Below are 19,161 nucleotides of genomic sequence, written 5' to 3' on the forward strand. Positions count from 1 at the left end.
GATATCCGTCAATTCTTTACCAAAGAGAATATTTACAGAAAAAGGCAAAGATTCCAAAACCTTCTTGGACTCTGGATCAGCTTTCCATGTACGTAACCAAACTGCTCTGCGAGCAGCTATTGCTGAAGCTGAAGCCCTGGAGGCAATAGTACCCACAGGGCCGGCGCTACCCGCTCAGCAAGGTCTGCAAAGCAGGGAGGCGCTGGGGTAGAGAGGCGCTGTTCCTGCTCCGCAACCATGCTGACGCGCAGCGCCTGTCACACTGTAGTATTGTATCTGGCTGCGGCGCCGCCAGGCTGCCAGCCGTACACAGAGGCCCTTAATCTCCTCCTGCGTTCAGGCCCTCCCCCCTTCCTGCTTGCTCCTCCCCACTGCACTTGTGTTGCCCACTTCTCTTCCCTCCCGTCTGTGACTGAAGACACAGCACAGTCTTCAGCACCGCCCACCTCTCTCAACTCCCTGTCTGTCAGTGGTGGAATTTAGTCTGGGCAGTGCAACCACTACACAGGAAGACGTGATACACACTGACCCGTGTGTAGGGGAGGAGCAAGCAGCCATGAGAAGAGAAGCAGCACTAGCAGCCAGCCACACGAGGAGCCAAGGCTCAGGTTAGTGCTGCTGCAGATAAACAAAGGGGGGAGAAACTGTCCTATTTATGTGTGCTTGGGAGTGGGAGGGGTGTTCTATTAACCTGTGCTTAGGAAGGGGGAGGGTGGTGTCCTATTACTGTGTGCTGGGGAAGGGTGGATGGGTGTACTATTAACCTGTGCTTAGGAAGGGGGGGTGTCCTATTACTGAGTGCTGGGGAGGGGGGTGTCCTATTAACCTGTGCTTAGGAAGGGGGGGGTGGGGTGTCCTATTACTGTGTGCTGGGGGGGGGGGAGGGGTGTCCTATTACTGTGTGCTGGGGAGGGGGGATGGGGTGTCCTATTACTGTGTGCTGGGGAGGGGGGGTGTCCAATTAACCTGTGCTTGGGGAGGGGGGGTCCTATTACTGTGTGCTGGGGAGGGGTGTTCAATTAATCTGTGCTTGGGGGTGGGAGGGTGTCCTATTAACCTGTGCTTGGGGATGGGGGGTCCTATTACTGTGGGAGGGGGAGAGGTGTCCTATTAATGTGTGCTTGGAGAGGGGGGTCCTATTAATGTGTTCTAGGGAGGGGGACGGTGTCCTATTAATCTGAGCTTGGGGAGGGGGTCCTATTAATGTGGGAGGGGGAGGGGTGCCCTATTACTCTGTGCTTGGGGATGGGGGTCATTAATGTTTGCTGGGGAAAGGGGTCATACTAATGTGTGCTGGGAAGGGAGGGGGTGTCCTATTAATGTGTGCTGAAGGAGAGCTGTCATTGTAATGGGGAGGGGGTTCATATTAATGTGTGCGGGGAGGGGGATACAGGCTAGCAGTGATGTAGTCTGTGGGGTGCAGGGTAGCGGTGGGAGTTTCGTGTGTGAGGGGAGGGGGATGCGGGGTAGTGGCAATGTAGGGTGTGGGGAGTGTGGTTCAGGGTAACAGCTACAGTGTAATATGCGTGGAAGGGGGGCAGGGGTAGTACCAGGGCCGGCGCTACCCGGTCAGCAAGGTCTGCAATGCAGGGAAGCGCCGTGCTGGATAGGCACTCTCCCTGCTCTACAGACCTTGCTGATGTGCGATGGTGCTGCCTTTTGCCGCTGCACCTATCACTCTGTGTGACAGGCAGCGGCGCCGGCAGAATGGAGAGCGGCTCCCCTCCCTGCCTCTGGAGCCTTGCGTGAGGGCAGCTTCATGACATGCAGTGCAGTGGTAAGGAGGCAGGGAGGGGGAGCCGCTCTCCATTCTGCTGGTGGAGCCTTGCTTGAGGACAGGTTGCGCTGTCAACCAGACCCTAACAATCCGGCAGATGGGGGTGGGGCCTGCGGCACTCACAGCCGGGGTGCAACTGCTGGGGAACACAGGCACGGCGTCCCAGGGCTGCATCATTTACAGGGTGCCTCAGGCTAATCATGCGGTGACACAGGGGGCTGATAAGGGGCTGAGTCTTGGGACAGATTATGGAATGACACAGAGGACAGATTATGAGGTAACACAGGGGACAGATAATGAGGTAACACTGGGGACAAATTATGGGGTGACAGTGGGGACAAAATATGGGGTGACAGTGGGGACAAATAATCAGGTGGCACAAGCGCCAGGGCTGGTTACAGGTAATGTGGTAGCACAGGTGCCAGGACTGGGGACAGATAATATAATATTCTGTAGTCACGCCCCTTCCCATGAAGCCACACCCCTAAATTTTCGGTGCGTGCCTTCGGCACGCATCTGTCCCTATTAGATGTATGTGAGGAAGGGCGCAAATTCATTTTTTTGCAGGAGGGCGCCAAACACCCTAGCACCGGCCCTGAGTACCCATATCTAATGCATGCTGCTTCTTCCAAGAAAATTGCAGCCTGTTTTATGTGTGCTACATGGGATTTTTGCTCTCTAGAGGATACTGGAAAATCCTCCTTCAATGTGTCTCAGCCCAGGCAGCCACTGCCTTTGCCATCCAAGCTGAAGCCATGGCTGGCCTTACGACTGCCCCAGACTGGGAAAAAATGTTTTTTAAAAACCCATCCACTCTCCTATCCGTAACATCATTTAATGATGTTGAAGGCAAAGGTAAAAATAAGATTTTAAACCTACTGGTAAATCTATTTCTCCTAGTCCGTAGAGGATGCTGGGGACTCCGTAAGGACCATGGGGTATAGACGGGCTCCGCAGGAGATAGGGCACCTAAAAAGAACTTTGACTATGGGTGTGCACTGGCTCCTCCCTCTATGCCCCTCCTCTAGACCTCAGTTAGAGAACTGTGCCAGGAGGAGATGGACAATACAAGGCAGGATTTAGCAATCCAAGGACAAGATTCATACCAGCCCACACCAATCATACCATGTAACCTGGAACATACATAACCAGTTAACAGTATGAACAAACGACAGTAACAGTCCAAGACCTATTCCAACTGTAACATAACCCTTATGTAAGCAACAACTATATACAAGTCTTGCAGAGTTTCCGCACTGGGACGGGCGCCCAGCATCCTCTACGGACTAGGAGAAATAGATTTACCGGTAGGTTTAAAATCTTATTTTCTCTTACATCCTAGAGGATGCTGGGGACTCCGTAAGGACCATGGAGGTTATACCAAAGCATCCAATCGGGCGGGAGAGTGCGTATGACTCTCCAGCACCGACTGAGCAAACGCTAGGTCCTCATCAGCCAGGGTATCAAACTTGTAGAATTTAGCAAAAGTGTTTAACCCCGACCAAGTCACCGCTCGGCAAAGCTGTAATGCCGAGACGCCTCGGGCAGCCGCCCAAGAAGAGCCCACCTTCCTAGTGGAATGGGCTTTAACCAAATTTGGTACCGGCAATCCAGCCGTAGAATGAGCCTGCTGAATCGTATTACAGATCCAGCGAGCAATAGTCTGCTTCGAAGCAGGTGCGCCAATCTTATTAGCAGCATACAGGACAAACAGAGCCTCTGTTTTCCTAATTTTAGCCGTTCTGGCTACATAAATCTTTAAGGCCCTGACTACATCCAGGGATCTGGAATCCTCCAGGTCACTTGTAGCCACAGGCACCACAATAGGTTGATTCATATGGAACAAAGAAACCACTTTAGGCAAAAATTGCGGACGTATCCTCAATTCAGCTCGATCCACATGAAAAATCAAGTAGGGGCTCTTGTGTGACAAAGCCGCCAATTCAGACACTCGCCTTGCTAATGCCAAGGCCAACAGCATGACCACCTTCCAGGTAAGAAATTTCAACTCAACCTTGTTAAGCGGTTCAAACCAGTGTGATTTTAGGAACTGCAACACCACGTTCAGGTTCCATGGTGCCACTGGAGGCACAAAAGGAGGCTGGATATGCAGCACTCCCTTTACAAACGTCTGGACTTCTGGAAGAGAAGCCAATTCCTTCTGAAAGAAAATCGAGAGGGCCGAAATCTGTACCTTAACAGAGCCTAATTTCAGGCCCATATCCACTCCTGTCTGTAGGAAGTGGAGAAAACGACCCAGATGAAAATCTTCCGTAGGTGCATTCTTGGTCTCACACCAAGACACATACTTTCGCCAGATACGGTGATAATGCTTAACCGTCACCTCCTTCCTAGCCTTTAGTAGGGATGAGTAGTAGGGATGACCTCTTCCGGAATCCCCTTTTTCGCTAGGATTCGGCGTTCAACCGCCATGCCGTCAAACGTAGCCGCGGTAAGTCTTGAAATACACAGGGCCCCTGTTGCAACAGGTCTTCCCTCAGAGGAAGAGGCCAGGGATCTCCTGTGAGCATCTCTTGTAGATCTGAGTACCAGGCCCTTCGAGGCCAGTCTGGGACAACGAGTATTGTCTGTACGTTTCTTTGCCTTATGATCCTCAACACTTTTGTGATGAGAGGAAGAGGAGGAAACACGTAGACCGATTTGAACAGCCACGGTGTTATCAGAGCATCTACTGCCACTGCCTGAGGGTCCCCGAGACCTGGCACAGTACCACCGAAGCTTTTTGTTGAGGCGTGACGCCATCATGTCTATTTGAGGAGTTCCCCAAAGACGTGTTATGTCTGCAAAGACTTCTTGATGAAGACCCCACTCTCCTGGATGGAGATCGTGTCTGCTGAGGAAGTCTGCTTCCCAGTTGTCTACTCCCGGAATGAAGACAGCCGACAGAGCGCTTACATGATTTTCCGCCCAGCGAAGAATCCTTGTGGCTTCCGCCATCGCGACTCTGCTTCTTGTCCCGCCTTGGCGGTTCACATGAGCCACTGCTGTGACATTGTCTGATTGAATCAGAACCGGTAGGTTTCGAAGAAGACTCTCCGCTTGTCGAAGGCCGTTGTAAATGGCCCTGAGTTCCAACACATTGATGTGTAGACAGGACTCCTGGTCTGACCAAAAACCCTGAAATTTTTTTCCCTGTGTGACCGCTCCCCATCCTCGGAGGCTCGCGTCCGTGGTAACCAGGATCCAATCCTGAATTCCGAATCAGAGTTATTTTCCGATGTAAGTGCAGATGGGACCCAGACCACTTGTCCAGAAGGTCCCATTGAAAAGTCCTTGCATGGAACCTTCCGAAGGGAATGGCCTCGTAGGCCGCCACCATTTTTCCCAGAACTCGTGTGCATTGGTGAACTGACACCCTTTTCGGTTTTAGCAGGTCTCTTACCATATTCTGGATGTCCTGGGCTCTCTCTATTGGGAGGAAGACCTTCATTTGTTCCGTATCCAGTATCATACCTAGGAACGGTAGTCGAGTTGTCGGAATCAACTGTGACTTCGGTAGATTTAGAATCCAACCGTGTTGGAGAGAGAGAGAGAGCGCCACACTGCTCAGCAATTTCTCCCTTGATCTCGCTTTTATCAGGAGATCGTCCAAGTATGGGATAATTTTGACTCCATGCTTGCGCAGGACCACCATCATTTCCGCCATTATCTTGGTGAAAATCCTCGGGGCGTGGAAAGTCCAAACGGCAACGTCTGAAATTGGTAAAGACAATCCTGTACAGCGAATCTCAGGTATTCCTGATGGGGGGCATAAATGGGGACATGAAGGTACGCATCCTTTATGTCCAGAGACACCATAAACTCCCCCTCCTCCATGTTGGCTATTATCGCTCTGAGTGATTCCATTTTGAATTTGAATCTTTTTACGTACAGGTTTAGGGATTTCAGATTCAAAATAGGACCGTCCGGTTTCGGGACCACAAATAGGGTTGAGTAGTAACCTCTTCCCTGCTGGTGCAGGGGAACCTTGATTATCACTTGCTGTATACACAGCGTTTGAATTGCAGCTAACACTATATCCCTTTCCGATGTGGAAGCTGGTAGGGCCGATTTGATAAAATTTGTACGGGGGCACCTCCTCGAATTCCAATTTGTAATCCTGGGAAACTATTTCCAACACCCAGGGATTCAGGTCTGAACTGACCCAGGCCTGACTGAAAAGTCAAAGGCGTGCTCCCACCGGTGCGGGCTCCCTCAGGGGAGCCCCAGCGTCATGCTGTGGGTTTTGGAGCAGCCGGGGAGGACTTTTGTTCCTGGGCACCTGCCGAAGCAGGTGCTCTTTTGCCTCTGCCCTTACCTCTGGCGAGGAAAGAGGATCCCCGACCTCTTCTGGACTTGTGCGACCGAAAGGACTGCATCTGATAGGGTGTTACTTTCTTTTGCTGTTGGGGAATATATGGTAAAAAATTTGATTTACCTGCTGTAGCTGTGGAAACCAGGTCCGTCAGCCCATCCCTAAACAATACATCACCCTTATAGGGTAGTACTTCCATATGTTTTTTGGAATCCGCATCACCCGTCCATTGGCGAGTCCATAAGGATCTTCTCGCTGAGATAGACATGGCATTGGCCCTAGAAGCTAGCAATCCAATGTCCCTTTGAGCATCCCTCATAAATAAGACTGCGTCTTTTATGTGGGCTAGAGTTAAGAATATAGTATCCTTATCCATATTATCAAAGTGATCTGTCAGCTCATCTGTCCAAGCTGCAATTGCGCTACACACCCATGCCGACGCAATTGTCGGTCTTAGCACAGCACCCGTATGAGAATAAATACACTTTTACGGTAGTTTCTTGCCTGCGATCTGCAGAGTCCCTAAGGGCCGCTGTGTCAGGAGACGGTAGCGCCACTTTCTTGGACAAGCGCGTCAGGGCCTTGTCCACAGTGGGGGATGATTCCCAAATCTCCCTGTCCTGCTTAGGGAAGGGGTATGCCATATAAATTCTTTTGGGGATCTGCGGTCTTTTTCCTTAAACATGTGTACCCTTGTGTCGGGGACCGAGGGTTCATCCTCAATATGTAACACATCCCTTATTGCCACAATCATACACTGAATAGTTTTAGTCACCCTAGGGTGCAATTTTACTTCATCGTAGTCGACACTGGAGTCAGAATCCGTGTCGGTAGTAGTGTCTTGTGTTAAGGGATGCTTTTGAGACCCCTACCGGGCCCTGTGAGTCGGTCCAATCCGAGGATTGACCCCCTGATGTCCCCCCTAATTCAGCCTTATCAAGCCTTTTATGTAAAGATGCCACACTTGCATTCAACATATGCCACATGTCCATCCAATCCGGAGTCGGCACAACCGACGGGGACACACCACTCATTTGCTCCACCTCCTCCTTGGAGAAGCCTTCCGCCTCAGACATGTCGACACACACGTACCGACACCCCACACACACACAGGGATTAACCTATAAGGGGACAAAACCCCAACCAGGCCCTTAGGAGAGAGAGAGAGAGAGTATGCCAGCACACACCAGCGCTTAAAAACACTGGAAAAAATATGACCAGATAGCGCTTTTTTATATATAATATACCAATTCCCACTCACTGCGTCGCTAATGTGCCCCCCTCCTCTTTTTTCCAGCCTGTGAAGTTCAGCAGGGGAGAGACCAGGGAGCCAGCGTTCATGCATGCAGCTTCTGTGGAGAAAATGGCGCTAGTTAGCGCTGAGGATCAAGCCCCGCCCACCCGATGGCGGGCTTCGGTCCCAGTGACTTTTCTATTAAAATGGCGGGGGATCTTAGATTTACTGCCTCCGCAGCCTAATCTATCTGAATTTGCCCAAAAGTGAGGAATATTGCTGCCCAGGGCGCCCCCCCCCCCTGCGCCCTTCAGTGCTGCTCTGTGTGTGTGACTGGGAGCAATGGCGTGCAGCTTGCCGCTGCGCGCCTTACCTCATGAAGATCTGATGTCTTCTGCCTTCTCATCCGGCTTCTGTCTTCGGCATCTGTGAGGAGGATGGCGACGCGGCTCCGGGACGAACCCCAGGTGAGACCTGTGTTCCGACTCCCTCTGGAGCTAATGGTGTCAAGTAGCCTTAGAAGCAGTGCCCAACTTGACAAGCCAGCTCTGCTTCTCTCTCCTCGGTCCCACGATGCAGGGAGCCTGTTGCCAAGAGGACTCCCTGAAAATAAAAAACCTAACAAAATTCTTTTTCAACAGAAAACTCTGGAGAGCTCTCTGCAGTGCACCCATTCTCCTCTGGGCACAAGATCTAACTGAGGTCTGGAGGAGGGGCATAGAGGGAGGAGCCAGTGCACACCCATAGTCAAAATTCTTTTTAGGTGGCCTATCTCCTGCGGAGCCCGTCTATACCCCATGGTCCTTATGGAGTCCCCAGCATCCTCTAGGACGTAAGAGAAATAGATTTTCGCACTAACCGAATCACGTGCGTATATACTTTAGGAGCCACCTCCCTTTTTAAACAATCCCCAGCTGGAAGAGGATAATTGGAATCCCATTTCTTTGGAATTCTAAACCTCTTAGTGGGCATTGCCCAAGACTCTTCCATGATTTCCATCAGTTGATCTGACCCTGGAAACTCGGTCTTAACTGTTTTGGGACGTTTAAACACAGGTGCCTTGGTTTTTAACACAGGCTCTGCTATATCCTCTAAGGAAAGAATGGCTTTCATAGCTCTAATTAACTCAGCTATATCAACTGAGCTGAGACCTTCCTCCTCCTCTTCGTATGCCGAAGTAGCATTATCAGAGCTTTCATCTTCCGATGAATCTTCCTCTGCCTCGTGTAGCCTGTGCAGGTGAAGATTTACTTACCCTCGGTTTATCCACCTGTTTCTTTTGAGAAGGTGCTAGTGGAAATGATATACCGTAGGTAGGGAGCTGCATGTAAGGGTTAATAGTGTAACCTATTCCCGGTACATATGGGGTAGGAATTATCCATTCAGCTATACTGGATAAGGTCTGTGCAAACATGGCCCAAGGTGGATCCATTTGTACCTGACATTGTACCAGGATCTGCCTTGTAGTTTGCTGAAAACTAAAGCAATTTGTACACAAACCATCCTGAACCAGATCCTGAGAGGATAATACATTTTTTGCAAGACAAACATAAATATAATAAAGTCAGCAATCACACTAGCAGTCAGTCACATGTTATACATTAGCATAATTAGCAATATGAGCATATCATCAACTGCAAACATATCTTTTAAGTATGTAGGAGAAAAAATTAACGATCTTGTTTAAACTGATCTAGCGTATTCAGACGCAATATGAGAGAAACAGTAAATGTATACAGACTCATATGCAATAGGCCCTTATCTAACTATTTGTACTCAAAACGGGTAGATATTAGTGCTGTATAACCCATACTCAGTAGAGTGGGATACAGGAAGACTCACCCCGCTTCCAGGATTGATCAATACATTAGCGAACGCTGAGTGGATCCAGACGCTACTAGTGAACACTGCCGCTCCATTAACCTATAGTGAACACAAACGCTCAGTGAACTCGGACGCACCAGTCACACAGCCACCTATGCTGCGACCGGGTCTCCTCATGGTAGCATCTGAGACGGAAGCATGGAAACAGTTCATGGCGGGAGACTCGGCGGAAACTGGTCATGAACCGGGGGGAGGGACGACCAGGAGAGCGTCTGACTCCCCCAGCTGACATCAACCTTAGGGAGTCTATGATCCCTAAGGCCTAGCGCTGGAGCACCCGCGGTGGTGGTGCGTCAACTACTGTTTGGTAGTCTCCTCCCAAAACAGTGTGGCTGTGTCCGTATTCCATCTAGCTAAGCGGAACCGATGCCTTACCTTCTCCCCGTGCTCCGGCCACAGCCTGGTAACGTCTGATGGACCTGCTAGTATATCCGACACAGAGACGCCCGCCAAAACGGCACTGTACTCGTGGGTAAGCGTTGTCGCGACCCGGCGGAGAGTTGTTGATGCGACTCTTTCTAATATGCGTATAAACACTGTTTAGAAAGATAACTCAAAAAAATAGTAAGACTATAAAAATAAAATCAGAAAGCTTAGGCTGCTAAAAAGCAGCAGCCTTCTGACCATGGTCCGGCTCCTGCAGCACCAAACAAAAAACTGATTTGCCTGAGCCAGTGGGCGGGGATATATGGATGGGCCCTTTGCATCCTGGGAGGCCATAATGCTTTGATCGATTGGTGCCAATCTGCTGACGCTCCATCATATCCCATTGTTATCCTGTGGATAACCTGTGGACCCTGCAGGAGAATACATTAATACAGTAAATTTCATTTTCACCAAATGGGAAAAAACAACCTGCACAGCATTTGCAAATCTGGAAAATATTACTTCGAACAGAAGTAAGTCATTTTCTTGAACCATAATCAGGCATATTTTTTCCTATGACGGCGGTTAAATAACAAGATATGTGGTTAGATCACAAATGTGGAAAGACACTTTTTGCTACCTTGGACACCATTACATACTGGCCCTAAATGTTGAAGGCCAAGTCTACCCAAACCTAATGTTTCAATATAAGTGGGTATTTGAAACACAGTTTAACATCCATTCTTTAGATTTTACCACTGGACAGGACATCAACATTGATGAATTTCAACATTTGCTTATTTTGTACTAGCCATATGGTTTTGAAAAAACAAAAACATTTTCAGTAAAAGCCTAACCGCAGTGTAAGTTTCAACATATTCTTAAAATCCTATAAATATGACCACCTTTCCCATTTTTATTCCGGGGGTTTAATTAAAAAGTTGTTGGGAGTGGTCTAGATGTCCAGTGACGCTGACCTCACCTGATCATTCAGGAGTCTCCAAAGCTACACATCATGTTTGAGGAGATCAACATGTTTCTTGGGAACACAGCGAGCAAAAAAGTGGACAATGCCTTTAAAAATTAAACATTATTAACAATAATGTGCTTGCATGGGTTTCCTCCAACAAACCAATAATATACTGGTTGTGTTCATTGGCTCCTGACAAAAATGAACCCTAGTGGAGAGATTCTTAAAAACTTGGTCCTTGGCTCAGTACAGATGGTTAAATCAAATGACTGAGGTGCTTATTAAGTTACCTGTGGCCAACCATGGATAAACTTAAACCTGGCCCGTTGGGGTGCCTTGAGAACCACTTTCGAGAACCTCTGCCCTAATGTGTGTGCATAAAGTATGGAATATAGATTGTAAGATCCACTGGGGCAGGGACTGGTGTGAATGCTCAAATATTCTCTGTTAAGCTGCAGATATGGGTAAATATGTACTTCTCTGCGCACCTGGCAAAGTCACTAAAGGGGCACTGCTGGGGTGTTCCCCGCACCCAAAGGATTCTAAAGAACGTGTGTGTATAGCAATGACCATAAGGTGCTGTCTCGCCTGAGGTATGACTGACCAGTGGGGATCTCAGGCGGAGGTGCTGACTGGAATGTGAATCTGGGAGCTTTGATAAAGTTCTTATACATAACCAGGATATGGTAAACTTGAGCGTAGGCCCAAAGGCTTGCCCAGAAAATAGGAAAAATAGGATTTTAATACCTACCGGTAAATCCTTTTCTCTTAGTCCGTAGAGGATGCTGGGGACACTTCAAGAACCATGGGGTGTAGACAGGATCCGCAGGAGACATGGGCACTTTAAGACTTTCAAAGGGGTGTGAACTGTCTCCTCCCTCTATGCCCCTCCTCCAGACTCCAGTTATAGGAACTGTGCCCAGGGAGACGGACATTTCGAGGAAAAGGATTTATTATTAAACTAAGGTGAGATACATACCAGCTCACACCTCAAGCACGCCGTACAACATGGCATACAATAACGCAAGTCAACGGCATGAACAACATCAGCAACATGCTGACCATAAACGTAACACAACATGTGTGTAACCATAACTAATAACTGCAGAAACAGTACGCACTGGGATGGGTGCCCAGCATCCTCTACGGACTAAGAGAAAATAAGATTTTACTTACCGGTAAATCTATTTCTCGTAGTCCGTAGTGGATGCTGGGGACTCCGTAAGGACCATGGGGAATAGCGGGCTCCGCAGGAGACTGGGCACTCTAAAGAAAGATTTAGTACTATCTGGTGTGCACTGGCTCCTCCCTCTATGCCCCTCCTCCAGACCTCAGTTAAGGAAACTGTGCCCGGAAGAGCAGACATTATAAGGAAAGGATTTTGGAATCTCGGGTAAGACTCATACCAGCCACACCAATCACACGGTAAAACTTGTGATCCACTTATCAAGTCAACAGTATGAACAACAACAGGGCATCAACCATGGATGCCAACATAACATAACCCATTATTAAGCAATAACTATGTACACGTATTGCAGAAAGTCCGCACTTGGGATGGGCGCCCAGCATCCACTACGGACTACGAGAAATAGATTTACCGGTAAGTAAAATCTTATTTTCTCTGACGTCCTAGTGGATGCTGGGGACTCCGTAAGGACCATGGGGATTATACCAAAGCTCCCAAACGGGCGGGAGAGTGCGGATGACTCTGCAGCACCGAATGGGCAAACACCAGGTCCTCCTCAGCCAGGGTATCAAACTTATAGAATTTTGCAAATGTGTTTGAACCCGACCAAGTAGCAGCTCGGCAAAGCTGTAATGCCGAGACCCCTCGGGCAGCCGCCCAAGAAGAGCCCACCTTCCTTGTGGAATGGGCTTTCACCGATTTTGGATGCGGCAATCCAGCCGCAGAATGAGCCTGCTGAATCGTGTTACAGATCCAACGGGCAACGGTTTGCTTTGAAGCAGGAGCACCCAACTTGTTGGGGGCATATAGGATAAACAGCGAGTCAGTTTTCCGGACTCCAGCCGTTCGGGCTACATAAATCTTCAAAGCCCTGACTACATCTAGTAACCTGGAATCCTCCAAGTCACGAGTAGCCGCAGGCACTACAATAGGTTGGTTCAAATGAAAAGATGACACCACCTTTGGCAGAAATTGGGGACGAGTCCGCAATTCCGCCCTGTCCATATGAAAAACCAGATAGGGGCTTTTACATGACAAAGCCGCCAATTCTGACACACGCCTAGCCGAAGCTAATGCCAATAGCATGACCACCTTCCACGTGAGATACTTTAGCTCCACGGTCTTAAGTGGTTCAAACCAGTGGGATTTTAGGAAACCCAACACCACGTTGAGATCCCAAGGTGCCACAGGTGGCACAAAAGGGGGCTGAATATGCACCACTCCCTTAAAAAACGTCTGAACTTCAGGAAGAGACGCCAGTTCCTTCTGAAAGAAAATGGATAGGGCCGAAATCTGGACCTTTATGGTTCCCAACTTCAGGCCCATAGTCATTCCAGACTGTAGAAAGTGCAGAAATCTGCCCAGTTGGAATTCCTCTGTAGGGGCCTTCTTGGCCTCACACCAAGCAACATATTTTCGCCATATGCGGTGATAATGCTTTGCTGTCACGTCCTTCCTAGCCTTTATCAGCGTAGGAATAACTTCCTCCGTGATGCCTTTTTCCGCTAGGATCCGGCGTTCAACCGCCATGCCGTCAAACGCAGCCGCGGTAAGTCTTGGAACAGGCAGGGCCCCTGTTGCAACAGGTCCTGTCTGAGAGGCAGAGGCCATGGGTCCTCTGTGAGCATTTCTTGCAATTCCGGGTACCAAGGTCGTCTTGGCCAATCCGGAACAATGAGTATTGTTCTCACTCCTCTTCTTCTTACGATTCTCAGTACCTTGGGTATGAGAGGAAGAGGAGGGAACACATAGACCGACTGGAACACCCACGGTGTTACCAGGGCGTCCACAGCTATCGCATGAGGGTCTCTTGACCTGGCGCAATACCGTTGCAGCTTTTTGTTGAGACGGGACGCCATCATGTCTACCTGTGGCAGTTCCCATCGATCTGTAATCTGAATGAAGACTTCTTGATGAAGTCCCCACTCTCCCGGGTGGAGGTCGTGCCTGCTGAGGAAGTCTGCTTCCCAGTTGTCCACCCCCGGAATGAACACTGCTGACAGTGCTTGTACGTGATTCACCGCCCACCGTAGAATCCTGGTGGCTTCAGTCATCGCGACTCTGCTTCTTGTACCGCCCTGGCGGTTTACATGAGCCACCGCGGTGATGTTGTCTGACTGAATCAGCACCGGTTGGTTGCGAAGCAGGGGCTCCGCTTGACTCAGGGCGTTGAATATGGCCCTTAGTTCCAGGATATTTATGTGCAGACAATTTTCCTGACTTGACCACAACCCTTGGAAGTTTCTTCCCTGAGTGACTGCCCCCCACCCTCGGAGGCTCGCATCCATGGTCACCAGGACCCAGTCCTGTATGCCGAATCTGCGGCCCTCGAGAAGGTGAGCACTTTGTAGCCACCACAGAAGAGACACCCTGGCCCTGGGGGACAGGGTGATCAGCCGATGCATCTAAAGATGTGACCCGGACCATTTGTCCAACAGATCCCATTGAAAGATCCTCGCATGGAACCTGCCGAAGGGAATGGCTTTGTACGATGCCACCATCTTTCCCAGGACTCACATGTAGTGATGCACCGACACCTGTTTTGGTTTTAAGAGGTCTCTGACTAGAGTCACAAGCTCTTGAGCCTTCTCCGTCGGGAGAAACACCTTCTTCTGGTCTGTGTCCAGAATCATGCCCAAAAAGGGCAGACGCGTCGTAGGAATCAGCTGCGACTTTGGGATATTCAGAATCCAGCCATGCTGTTGCAACACTTCCTGTGAGTGCGCTACGCTGATCTGCAACTGCTCCCTCGACCTCGCCTTTATGAGGAGATCGTCCAAGTATGGGATAACGGTGACTCCTTGCTTTCTCAGGATCACCATCATTTCTGCCATTACCTTGGTAAATATTCTCGGTGCCGTGGACAGACCAAACGGCAACGTCTGGAATTGGTAATGACAGTCCTGTACCACAAATCTGAGGTACTCCTGATGAGGCGGATAAATGGGGACATGCAAGTAAGCATCCTTGATGTCGAGACACCATAAAATCCCCCTCTTCCAGGCTTGCAATGACCGCTGTGAGCGATTCCATTTTGAACTTGAATCTTTTCAGATAAATGTTCAGGGACTTTAAATTTAATATAGGTCTGACCGAACCGTCCGGTTTCGGTACCACAAACATTGTGGAATAGTATCCCTTCTCCTGTTGAGGAAGGGGAACCTTTACCACCACCTGCTGGAGAAATAGCTTGTGAATCGCCGCTACCACTACTTCCCTTTCTATGGGGGAAGCTGGCAGGGCCGATTTGAGGTAACGGTGAGGGGGCATCACCTCGAATTCCAGCTTGTATCCCTGAGACACAATCTGTATAGCCCAGGGATCCACCTGTGAGCGAACCCACTGGTGGCCGAAATGTCGGAGACACGCCCCCACCGCTCCTGGCTCTACCCGTGGAGCCCCAGCGTCATGCGGTGGATTTAGTGGAAGCCGGGGAGGACTTCTGTTCCTGGGAACTAGCTGTAAGGTGCAGCTTTTTTCCTCTGCCCCTGCCTCTAGCAAGAAAGGAAGCACCTCTGACTTTCTTGCTTCTTTGTGCGCAAAAGGACTGCATTTGGTAATACGGTGCTTTCTTCGGTTGTGGGGGAATATATGGCAAAAAGTTTGACTTCCCAGCAGTAGCTGTGGAAACCAGGTCCGAGAGACCGTCCCCAAACAATTCCTCACCCTTGTAAGGTAACACCTCCATGTGTTTTTTGGAGTCGGCATCACCTGTCCACTGCCGAGTCCACAGGACCCTCCTGGCAGAAATTGACATTGCATTAATTCTAGAGCCCAGTAGGCAAATGTCCCTCTGGGCATCCCTCATATATAGGACAGTGTGTCTTTTATATGCCCCAGGGTCAGCATAATAGTATCCCTGTCTAAGGTATCCATTTCCTCAGACAGATTATCTGTCCACGCTGCTACAGCACTACACATCCACGCCGACGCAATTGCCGGCCTCAGTAGAGTCCCTGAATGTGTATAAACAGATTTCAGGATACTTTCCTGCTTTCTATCTGCAGGATCCTTTAGGGTGGCAGGGCCACCTTCTTAGATAAGCGTGTGAGAGCTTTATCTACCCTAGGGGAGGATTCCCAGTGCACCCTGTCCTCAGGCGGGAAAGGGTACGCCATAAGTAACCTTTTGGAAATCAGGACTTTCTTATCTGGGGAATCCCACGCTGTTTCACATAACTCATTTAACTCATGTGAAGGGGGAAAAGTCACCTCTTGCTTTTTCTCCCCATACATATAAACCCTCTGGTCAGGGACAGGGTTCACTTCTGATATGTGTAAAACATCCTTCATTGCCTAAATCATGTAACGTATAGCTTTTGTCATTTTTGGTTGCAATTTTGCATCATCGTCGTCGACACTGGTCAGAATCCGTGTCGACATCTGTGTCAACCATTTTGGATAGTGGGCGCTTTTGAGACCCTGAGGGCCTCTGCGCTGTAGGATCAGGCATGGGTTGAGACCCTGACTGACCCGAGGTATCAGCTTTATCCAACCTTTTATGTAAGGAGTTTACATTATCATTTAACACCTTCCACATATCCATCCAATCAGGTGTCGGCACCGTCGGCGGCGACACGTCAGTCAACTGCACTTGCTCTGCCTCCACATAGCCCTCTTCATCAAACATGTCGACACACGCGTACCGACACACCACACACACAGGGGAAGGTCTAAATGAGGACAGGACCCCCCAAAAGGCCTTTTGGAGAGACAGAGAGAGAGTTTGCCAGCACACACCCCAGCGCTATATAACCCAGGGATTACACAGTAACTTAGTGTTTACCCAGTAGCTGCTGTATTATGATTAATGCGCCTAAATTTATCTGCCCCCCCCCCCTCTCTTTTTTACCCCTCTACCGTGATTCTGCAGGGGAGAGCCTGGGGAGCTTCCTCTCAGTGGAGCTGTGGCAGGAAAATGGCGCTGGTGAGTGCTGAGGAAGAAGGCCCCGCCCCCTCAGCGGCAGGCTTCTGTCCCGCGATTTCTTGTAAAATAAATGGCGGGGGCTCATACATATAACAGTGTGCCACTGTTTATATGCAGCATTCGCCAGGAGGTAATGATTGCTGCCCAGGGCGCCCCCCCCTGCGCCCTGCACCCAACAGTGACCGGAGTGTGTGGGTTAGTGTGGGCGCAATGGCGCACAGCTGCAGTGCTGTGCGCTACCTCACGTGAAGACAGGAGTCTTCTGCCGCCGATTTCGATGTCTTCTCCGCTTCTGCCGGCTTCTGTCTTCTGGCTCTGCGAGGGGGACGGCGGCGCGGCTCCGGGAACGGACGACAAGGTCAGGTCCTGTGTTCGATCCCTCTGGAGCTAATGGTGTCCAGTAGCCTAAGAAGCGCAACCTATCCGCAGTTAGTAGGTTTGCTTCTCTCCCCTCAGTCCCTCATAGCAGAGAGTCTGTTGCCAGCAGAAGCTCTCTGAAAATAAAAAACCTAACTAAAATACTTTCTGATTAGCAAGCTCAGGAGAGCTCACTAAAAGCACCCAGCTCTGTCCGGGCACAGATTCTAACTGAGGTCTGGAGGAGGGGCATAGAGGGAGGAGCCAGTGCACACCAGATAGTACTAAATCTTTCTTTAGAGTGCCCAGTCTCCTGCGGAGCCCGCCATTCCCCATGGTCCTTACGGAGTCCCCAGCATCCACTAGGACGTCAGAGAAAAGGATTTACCGGTAGGTATTAAAATCCTATTTTCTCATACGTCCTAGAGGATGCTGGGGACACTGCAAGAACCATGGGGTTGATAACAAAGCTCTAACACAAGCGGGAGAGTGCGGATGACTCTGCAGCACCGATTGACCAAACATGAGGTCCTCATCAGCCAGGGTATCAAACTTGTAGAACTTCGCAAAGGTGTTTGAACCCAACCAAGTAGCCGCTCTGCAAAGTTGCAAAGCCGAGACCCCTCGGGCAGCCGCCAAGGATGAGCCCACCTTTCTAGTAGAATGGGCCTTCACCGATTTCGGTAACAGCAATCCAGCCGTAGAATGAGCTTGCTGAATCGTATTACAGATCCAGCGTGCAATATTCTGCTTGGAAGCAGGAGCCCCAATCTTGTTGGGATCATACAGGACAAACAGAGCCTCCGTTTTCTTAATCTGAGCCGTTCTGGCTACATAAATTTTTCAAAGCTCTGACCACATCTAGAGACTTCGATTCCGCTAAGGCGTCAGTAGCCACTGGCAACACAATAGGTTGGTTCATGTGAAACAATGACACCACTTTTGGCAGAAATTGCTGACGAGTTCTCAACTCCGCTCTATCTTCATTGAAGATCAAATAGGGGCTCTTGTGACACCCGCCTCGCAGAGGCCAAGGCCAACAGCATGATCACTTTCCAAGTGACGAATTTCAACTCTACCTCACGTAAAGGTTCAAACCAATGAGATTGCAGGAACTGCAACACCACGTTAAGATCCCATGGTGCCACCGGGGGCACAAAGGGAGGCTGGATGTGTAGCACGCCTTTCACGAAAGTCTGAACTTCCGGAAGGGAGGCCAATTATTTTTTAAAAGAAAATTGATAAGGCCGAAATTTGTACTTTAACTGAGCCTAACTTTAGGCCCGCATCCACACCTGCTTGCAGAAAATGGAGAAAACGGCCCAGCTGAAATTCTTCCGTAGGAGCCTTCTTGGATTCACACCAAGACACATATTTTCTCCAAATACGGTGATAATGTTTCGCCGTTACTTCTTTTCTAGCCTGAAGAAGTGTGGGAATGACTTCACTGGGAATACCCTTTCGGGCTAGGATCCAGCGTTCAACATCCAAGCCATCAAACGAAACCGCGGTAAGTCTTGGTACACGCACGGCCCCTGCTGTAACGGATCCTCTCGTAGAGGAAGAGGCCAGGGATCTCCTATGAGCAATTCCCGAAGATCTGGATAGCAGGCCCTCCTTGGCCAGTCTGGAACAATGAGGATTGCATGAACCCTTGTTCTTCTTATGATCTTTATCACTTTTGGAATGAATGGAATCGGAGGGAACACATATACCAACTAAAAACACCCACGGTGTCACAAGGGCGTCCACCGTTATTGCTTGAGGATCCCTTGACCTGGAACAATATCTCGGAAGTGTCTTGTTGAGACGAGACGCCATCATGTCTATTTGAGGAATTCCCCAATGACTTGTCACTTCTGCAAAGACCTCTTGATGCAGACCCAACTCTCCTGGATGGAGATCGTGTCTGCTGAGGAAGTCTGCTTCCCAGTTGTCCACACCTGGAATGAAGACCGCTGACAGAGCGCTTACATGCCTTTCCGCCCAGCGGAAAACTTTTGTGGCTTCTGCCATCACCGCTCTGCTCTTCGTTCCGCCCTGGCGGTTTATGTACGCCACTTCTATGTTGTCCAACTGAATCAAGACGGGCAGATCGCGAAGATGTTCTGCTTGTAGAATGCAGTTGTAAATGGCCCTTAAT

The sequence above is a fragment of the Pseudophryne corroboree genome, chromosome 2, assembly GCF_028390025.1.
Source record: "Pseudophryne corroboree isolate aPseCor3 chromosome 2, aPseCor3.hap2, whole genome shotgun sequence".
Taxonomy (NCBI): Eukaryota; Metazoa; Chordata; class Amphibia; order Anura; family Myobatrachidae; genus Pseudophryne; species Pseudophryne corroboree.